Raw genomic sequence first — 9,194 nt, 5'->3', positions numbered from 1 at the left:
TTGCCTGGAAACGTGAAGTTTTTACTAGCCTGACTTTCTATTTTTTTTAACATCTTTATTGGAGTATAATTGCTTTACATTGTTGTGTTATTTGCTGCTGTATAACAAAGTGAATCAGCTATGTGTATACATGTATCCCCATATGCCCTCCTTCTTGCGTCTCCCTCCCACCTTCCCTATCCCACCGCTCTAGGTGGTCACAAAGCACTGAGCTGATCTCCCTGTGCTATGCGGCTGCTTCCCACTAGCTATCTATTTTACACTTGGTAGTATATATATGTCCATGCCACTCTCTCACTTCGTCCCAGCTTACCCTTCCCCCTCCCGGTGTCCTCAAGTCCATTCTCTAGTCTATGTCTTTATTCCTGTCCTGCCCCTAGGTTCTTCAGAACTTTTTTTTTTTTTTTAGATTCCATATATACGTGTTAGCATATGGTAATTGTTTTTCTCTTTCTGACTTACTTCACTCTGTATGACAGTCTCTAGGTCCATCCACCTCACTACAAATAACTCAATTTCGTTTCTTTTTATGGCTGAGTAATATTCCATTGTATATATGTGCCACATCTTCTTTATCCATTCATCTGTCGGTGGACACTTAGGTTGCTTCCATGTCTTGGCTATTGTAAATAGTGCTACAGTGAACATTGTGGTACATGACTCTTTTTTTTTTTTAACATCTTTATTGGAGTATAATTGCTTTACAATGGTGTGTTAGTTTCTGCTGTATAACAAAGTGAATCAGCTATATGTATACATATATCTTCATATCCCCTCCCTCTTGCGTCTCCCTCCCACCATCCCTATCCCACCCCTCTAGGTGGTCACAAAGCACCGAGCTGATCTCCCTGTGCTATGCGGCTGCTTCCCACTAGCTATCTGTTTTACATTTGGTAGTGTATATATGTCAACGCTACTCTCTCACTTCATCCGAGCTTACACTTCCCCCTCCCCGTGTCCTCAAGTCCATTCTCTATGTCTGCGTCTTTATTTCCGCCCTGCTCCTAGGTTCTTCATAGCCATTTTAAAAATTAGATTCCATATATATGTTTTAGCATACGGTATTTCTTTTTCTCTTTCTGACTTACTTCACTCTGTATGACAGACTCTAGGTCCATCCACCTCACTACAAATAGTTCAATTTCATTTCTTTATATGGCTCAGTAATATTCCATTGTATATATGTGCCACATCTTCTTTATCCATTCAAGTGTCAATGAACACTTAGGTTACTCTGTATGACAGACTCTAGGTCCATCCACCTCACTACAAATAACTCCATTTCATTTCTTTTTATGGATGAGTAATATTCCCTTTTATATATGTGCCACATCTTCTTTATCCATTCATCTGTCGATGGACACTTAGGTTGCTTCCATGTCCTGACTATTGTAAATAGTGCTGCAGTGACCATTGTGGTACATGACTCTTTTTGAATTATGGTTTTCTTAGGGTATATGCCCAGTAGTGGGATCGCTGGCACTTCTATATTTAGTGTTTTAAGGAACATCCATACTGTTCTCCATAGTTGCTGTTTCAGTGTACATTCCCACCAGCAGGGAAAGAGGGTTCCCTTTTCTGCACACCTTCTCCAGCATTTATTGTTTGTAGAGTTTTTGATGATGGCCGTGCTGACTGGTGTGAGGTGATAGCTCATTGTAGCTTTGATTTGCATTTCTCTAATGATTAATGATGTTGAGCATCCTTGCATGTGTTTATTGGCAACCTGTATATCTTCTTTGGAGAAATGTCTATTTAGGTCTGCCCATTTTTGGATTGGGTTGTTTGTTTTTTCAATATTGACCTGCATGAGCTCCTAGTGTATTTTGGAGATTAATCCTTTGTCAGTTGCTTCATTTGCAAATATTTACTCCCATTCTGAGGGTTGTCTTTTCGTCTTCTTTCTGGTTTCCTTTGCTGTGCAAAAGCTTTGAAGTTTCATTAGGTCCCATTTGTTTATTTTTGTTTTTATTTCCATTTCTCTAGGAGGTGGGTCAGAAAGGATCTTGCTGTGATTCATGTCATAGAGTGTTCTGCCTATGTTTTCCTCTAAGAGTTTGAGAGTGTCTGGCCTTATGTTTCGGTCTTTAATCCATTTTAAGTTTATTTTTGTGTATGGTGTTAGGGAGTGTCCCAATTTCATTCTTTTACATGTAGCTGTACAGTTTTCCCAGCACCACTAATTGAAGAGGCTGTCTTTTCTCCATTGTATATTCTTGCCTCCTTTATCAAAGATAAGGTGACCATATGTGCGTGGGTTTATCTCTGGGCTTTCTATCCTGTTCCATTGATCTCTATTTCTGGTTTTCTGCCAGTACCATACTGTCTTGATTACTGTAGCTTTGTAGTATAGTCTGGAGTCAGGGAGCCTGATTCCTCCAGCTCCATTCTTCTTTCTCAAGATTGCTTTGGCTATTCGGGGTCTTTTGTGTTTCCATACAAATTGTGAAATTTTTTGTTCTAGTTCTGTGAAAAATGCCATTGGTAGTTAGATAGGGATTGCACTGAATCTGTAGATTGCTTTGGGTAGTAGAGTCATTTTCACAATATTGATTCTTCCAATCCAAGAATATGGTGTATCTCTCCATCTCTTTGTGTCATCTTTGATTTCTTTCATCAATGTCTTATAGTTTTCTGAGTACAGGTCTTTTGCCTCCTTAGGTAGGTTTATTCCTAGGTATTTTATTCTTTTTGTTGCAGTGGTAAATGGGAGTGTTTCCTTAATTTCTCTTTCAGATTTTTCATCATTACTGTATAGGAATGGAATAGATTTCTGTGCGTTAATTTTGTATCCTGCTACTTTACCAGATTCATTGATGAGCTTCAGTAGTTTTCCGGTAGCATCTTTAGGATGCTCTGTGTATAGTATCATGTCATCTGCAAACAGTGACAGTTTTACTTCTTTTCCGACTTGGATTCCTTTTATTTCTTTTACTTCTCTGATTGCTGTGGCTAAAACTTCCAAAACTATGTTGTATAATAGTGGTGAGAGTGGGAAACCTTGTCTTGTTCCTGATCTTAGAGGAAATGATTTCAGTTTTTCACCATTGAGAACGATGTTGGCTGTGGGTTTGTCATATATGGCCTTTATTATATTGAGGTAAGTTCCCTCTATGCCTACTGTCTGGAGAGTTTTTATCATAAATGGGTGTTGAATTTTGTCGAAAGCTTTTTCTGCATCTATTGAGATGATCATATGGTTTTTATCCTTCAGTTTGTTAATAAGGTTTATCACATTGATTGATTTGCATATATTGAGGAATCCTTGCATTCCTGGGATAAACCCCACCTGATCATGGTGCATGATCCTTTTTTTTTTTTAACTTTTTTTTGGAGTAAAATTGCTTTACAATGGTGTGCTAGTTTCTGTTTTATAACAAAGTGAATCAGTTTTACATGTACACATATCCCCATATCTCATCCCCCTTGCATCTCCCTCCCTCCCAGCCTGCCTATCCCACCCTTCTAGCTTGTCACGAAGCACCGAGCTCATCTCCCTGTGCTATGCAACTGCTTCCCACTAGCTATCTATTTTACATTTAGTAGTGTTTATATGTCCTTATGTACACTACCACTCTCTCACTTTGTCCCAGCTTACCCTTCCCCCTCCCCGTGTCCTCAAGTCCATTCTCCAGTAGGTCTGCATCTTTATTCCCGTCTTGCCCCTAAATTCCTCATGACCTTTTTTTTTTTAGATTCCATATATATGTGTTAACATACAGTATTTGTTTTTCTCTTTCTGACTTACTTCACTCTATATGACAGACTCTAGGTCCATCCACCTCACTACAAATAACTCAATTTCGTTTCTTTTTATGGCTGAGTAATATTCTGTTGTATATATGTGCCACATCTTCTTTATCCATTCATCTGTCGATGGACACTTAGGTTGCTTCCATGTCATGGCTATTGTAAAAAGAGCTGCAGTGAACATTGGGGTACATGACTCTTTTCGAATTATGGTTTTCTCAGGGTATATGCCCAGTAGTGGGATTGCTGGGTCATATGGTAGCTCTATTTTTAGATTTTTAAGGAACCTCCTTACTGTTCTCCACAGTGGCTGTATCAATTTACATTCCCACCAACAGTGTATGAGGGTTCCCTTTTCTCCACACCCTCTCCAGCATTTACTGTTTGTAGATTTTTTGATGATGGCCATTGTGACCAGTGTGAGATGATCGCATTGTAGTTTTGATTTGCATTTCTTTAATGATTAATGATGTTGAGCATTCTTTCATATGTTTTTTGGCAATCTGTATATCTTCTTTGGAGAAATGTCTGTTTAGGCCTTCTGCCAATTTTTGGATTGGGTTGTTTGTTTTTTTGATATTGAGCTGCATGAGCTGCTTGTAAATTTTGGAGATTAATCCTTTGTCAGTGGCTTTATTGGGAAATATTTTCTCCCATTCTGAGGGTTATTTTTTCATCTTGTTTATGGTTTCCTTTGCTGTGCAAAAGCTTTGAAGTTTCATTAGGTCCCATTTGTTTATTTTTGTTTTCATTTCCATTTCTCTAGGAGGTGGGTCAAAAAGGATCTTGCTGTGATTCATGTCATAGAGTGTTCTGCCTATTTTTTCCTCTAAGAGTTTTATAGTGTCTGGCCTTACATTTAGGTGTTTAATCCATTTTGAGTTTATTTTTGTGTATGGTGTTAGGGAGTGTTCCAATTTCAATCTTTTACGTGTAGCTGCACAGTTTTCCCAGCACCACTTATTGAAGAGGCTGTCTTTTCTCCATTGTATATTCTTGCCTCCTTTATCAAAGATAAGGTGACCATATGTGTGTGGGTTTATATCTAGGCTTTCTATCCTGTTCCATTGATCTCTATTTCTGTTTTTGTGCCAGTACCATACTATCTTGATTACTGTAGCTTTGTAGCATAGTCTGAAGTCAGGGAGCCTGATTCCTCCAGCTCCGTTTTTCCTTCTCAAGGATGCTATGGCTATTCGGGGTCTTTTGTGTTTCCACACAAATTGTGAAAATTTTTGTTCTAGTTCTGTGAAAAATGCCAGTGGTAGTTTGATAGGGATTGCACTGAATCTGTAGATTGCTTTGGGTAGTAGAGTCATTTTCACAATATTGATTCTTCCAATCCAAGAACATGGTATATCTCTCCATCTATTTGTATCATCTTTAATTTCTTTCATCAATGTGTTATAATTTTCTACATACAGGTCTTTTGTCTTCCTAGGTAGGTTTATTCCTAGGTATTTTATTCTTTTTGTTGCAGTGGTAAATGGGAGTGTTTCCTTAATTTCTCTTTCAGATTTTTCATCATTACTGTATAGGAATGGAATAGATTTCTGTGCATTAATTTTGTATCCTGCTACTTTACCAGATTCACTGATTAACACATATATATGGAATTTAAGAAAAAAAGAAGCTCTAGTACTTTTCTCGTAGCATATTTAGGATTCTCTATGTATAGTATGATGTCATGTGCAAACAGTGACAACTTTAATTCTTCTTTTCCAATTTGGATTCCTTTTATTTCTTTTTCTTCTCTGATTGCTGTGGCTAAAACTTCTAAAACTATGTTGAATAACAGTGGTGAGAGTGGGCAGCTTTGTCTTGTTCCTGATATTAGTGGAAATGGTTTTAGTTTTTCACCATTGAGGACGATGTTGGCTGTGGATTTGTCATATATGGCCTTTATTATGTTGAGGTAAGTTCCCTCTATGCCTACTGTCTGGAGGGTTTTTATCATAAGTGGGTGTTGAATTTTCTCGAAAGCTTTCTCTGCATCTGTTGAGATGATCATATGGTTTTCCTCCTTCAGTTTGTTAATATGGTCTATCACATTGATTGATTTGCGTATATTGAAGAATGCTTGCATTCCTGGGACAAACCCCTCTTGATCATGGTGTATGATCCTTTTAATGTGCTGCTGGATTCTGTTTGCTAGTATTTTGTTGAGGATTTTTGCATCCATGTTCATCAGTGATATTGGTCTGTAGTTTTCTTTTTTTGTGTCATCTTTGTCTGGTATTGATATCAAGGTGTTGGTGGTCTCGTAGAATGAGTTTGGAGTGTTCCTCCCTCTGTGCTTCCTCGACTTAGTTAACTATTTCCTTACCCGTATTAGGGAAGTTTTCAACTATAATCTCTTCAAATATTTTCTCAGTCTCTTTCTTCTTCCAGGACCCCTTTAATTCGAATGTTGGTGCGTTTAATATTGTCCCAGAGGTCTCTGAGACTGTCCTCAATTCTTTTCATTCTTTTTCCTTTATTCTGCCCTGCAGTAGTTATTTCCACTATTTTATCTTCCAGGTCACATATCTGTTCTTCTGCCTCAGTTATTCTGCTATTGATCCCTTCTAGAAAATTTTTAATTTCATTTATTGTGTTGTTCATGATTGTTTGTTTGCTCTTTGGTTCTTCTAGGTCCTTGTTAAATGTTTCTTTTATTTTCTCCATTCTATTTCCAAGATTTTGGATCATCTTTACTATCATTATTCTGAATTATTTTTTAGGTAGACTACCCATTTCCTCTTCACTTGTTAGGTCTGGTGGGTTTTTACCTTGCTCCTTCATCTGCCGTGTGTTTCTTTGTCTTCTCATTTTGCTTAACTTCTTGTGTTTGTGGTCTCCTTTTCGCAGGCTGCAGGTTCGTAGTTCCTGTTGTTTCTGGTGTCTTCCCCCAGTGACTAAGGTTGGTTCAGTGGGTTGTGTAGGATTCCTGGTGGAGGGGACTGGTGCCTGTGTTCTGGTGGATGAGGCTGGATCTTGTCTTTCTGGTGGGCAGGTCCACGTCTGGTGGTGTGTTTTGGTGTGTCTGTGACCTTATTATGATTTTAGGCAGCCTCTCAGCTAATGGGTGGGGTTCTGTTCCTCTCTTGCTAGTTGTTTGGCATAGGGTGTCTAGCACTGTAGCTTGCTGGTCATTGAGTGGAGCTGGGTCTTGGCATTGAGATGGAGATCTCTGGAAGATTTTCACCGTTTGATATGTCGTGGAGCTGGGAGGTCTCTTGTGGAGCAGAGTCGTGTACTTGGCTCTCCCACCTCAGAGACACAGCCCTGATGCCTGGCTGGAGCATGAATATCCTGTTATTCACATAGACCAGAATAAAAAGGGAGAAAAAAAGAAAGAAAGAAAGATAAAGATAAAATAAAATAAGATAAAATAATAAAATAAAACAGTTATTAAAATAAAAAGAATATAATTATTAAAAATTTTTAAAGTAATTTAAAGAAAGAAAGAAAGAAAGAAGAGAACAGCCAAACCAAAAAACAAATCCATCAATGATAACAAGCACTGAAAACTGTACTAAAACATAAAACCAAAAAAAGAAACCTACAAAAAAACGGACAGTCAGAACCCTAGGAGAAATGGTAAAAGCAAAGCTATACATCTTTGGTTTTGGTATCAGGGTGATGGTGGCATTGTGGAAAGAGATTGGGAGTGTTCCTTCCTCTGCTATATTTTGGAAGAGTTTGAGAAGGATAGGTATTAGCTCTTCTCTAAATGTTTGATGGAATTTGCCTATGAATCCATCTGGTCCTGGGCTTTTGTTTGTTGGAAGATTTTTAATCACAGTCTCAATTTCAGTGCTTGTGATTGGTCTGTTTATATTTTCTATTTCTTCCTGGTTTAGTCTCAGAAGGTTGTGCTTTTCTAAGAATTTGTCCATTTCTTCCAGGTTGTTCATTGTATTGGCATATAGTTGCTTGTAGTAATCTCTCACGATCCTTTGTATTTCTGCAGTGTCAGTTGTTCTCCTTTTTCATTTCTAATTCTACTGATCTGAGTCTTCTCCCTTTTTTTCTTGATGAGTCTGGCTAATGGTTTATCAATTTTGTTTATCTCCTTAAAGAGACAGCTTTTAGTTTTATTGATCTTTGCTATTGTTTCCTTCATTTCTTTTTTCATTTATTTGATCTGATCTTTATTATTTCTTTCCTTCTGCTAACTTTGGGGTTTTTTTTGGTTCTTCTTTCTCTAATTGCTTTAGATGTAAGATTAGGTTGTCTATTTGAGATGTTTCTTGTTTCTTGAGGTAGGATTGTATTGCTATAAACTTCCCTCTCAGAACTGCTTTTGCTGCATCCCATAGGTTTTGGGTCGTCGTGTTTTCATTGTCATTTGCTTCTAGGTAGTTTTTGATTTCCTCTTTGATTTCTTCAGTGATGTCTTGGTTATTTAGTAGCGTATTGTTTAGCCTCCATGTGTTTGTATTTTTTACAGTTTTTTTCCTGTAATTGATATCTAGTCTCATAGTGTTGGAGTCAGAAAAGATACTTGATACGATTTCATTTTTCCTAAATTTGCTGAGGCTTGATTTGTGACCCAAGATATGATTTATCCTGGAGAATGTTCCATGTGCATTTGAGAAGAAAGTGTAGTCTGTTGTTTTTGGATGGAATGTCCTGTAAATATCAATTAAGTCCATTTTGTTTAATGTATCATTTAAAGCTTGTGTTTCCTTATTTATTTTCATTTTGGATGATCTGTCCATTGGTGTAAGTGGGGTGTTAAAGTCCCCTACTATGTGTTACTGTCGATTTCCCTTTTTATGGCTGTTAGCATTTTCCTTATTTACTGTGGTGTTCCTATGTTCGGTGCATAAATATTTACAATTGTTATATCTTCTTCTTGGATCGATCCCTTGATCATTATGTAGTGCCCTTCTTTGTCTCTTGTAATATTCTTTATTTTAAAGTCTATTTTGTCTGATATGAGAATTGCTACTCCAGCTTTCTTTTGATTTCCATTTGCATGGAATATCTTTTTCCATCCCCTCACTTTCAGTCTGTATGTGTCCCTAGGTCTGAAGTCATTCTCTTGTAGACAGCATATATATGGGTTTTGTTTTTGTATCCATTCAGCCAGTCTATGTCTTTTGGTGGGAGCATTTAATCCATTTACATTTAAGGTAGTTATCGATATGTACATTCCTATTACCATTTTCTTAATTGTTTTGGGTTTGTTATTGTAGGTCTTTTCCTTCTCTTGTGTTTCCTGCCTAGAGAAGTTCCTTTAGCATTTGTTGTAGAGCTGGATTGGTGGTGCTGAATTCTCTTAGCTTTTGCTTGTCTGTAAAGGTTTTAGTTTCTATTTCGAATCTGAATGAGATCCTTGCTGTGTAGAACAATATTGGTTGTAGGTTTTTCTCCTTCATCACTTTAAATATGTTCTGCCACTCCCTTCTGGCTTGCAGAGTTTCTGCTGAAAGATCAGCTGCTAACCTTATGGG

This window comes from Lagenorhynchus albirostris, chromosome X (assembly GCF_949774975.1).
Source record: "Lagenorhynchus albirostris chromosome X, mLagAlb1.1, whole genome shotgun sequence".
Classification (NCBI taxonomy): Eukaryota; Metazoa; Chordata; class Mammalia; order Artiodactyla; family Delphinidae; genus Lagenorhynchus; species Lagenorhynchus albirostris.
Note: the sequence above shows the minus strand (reverse complement) of the source record.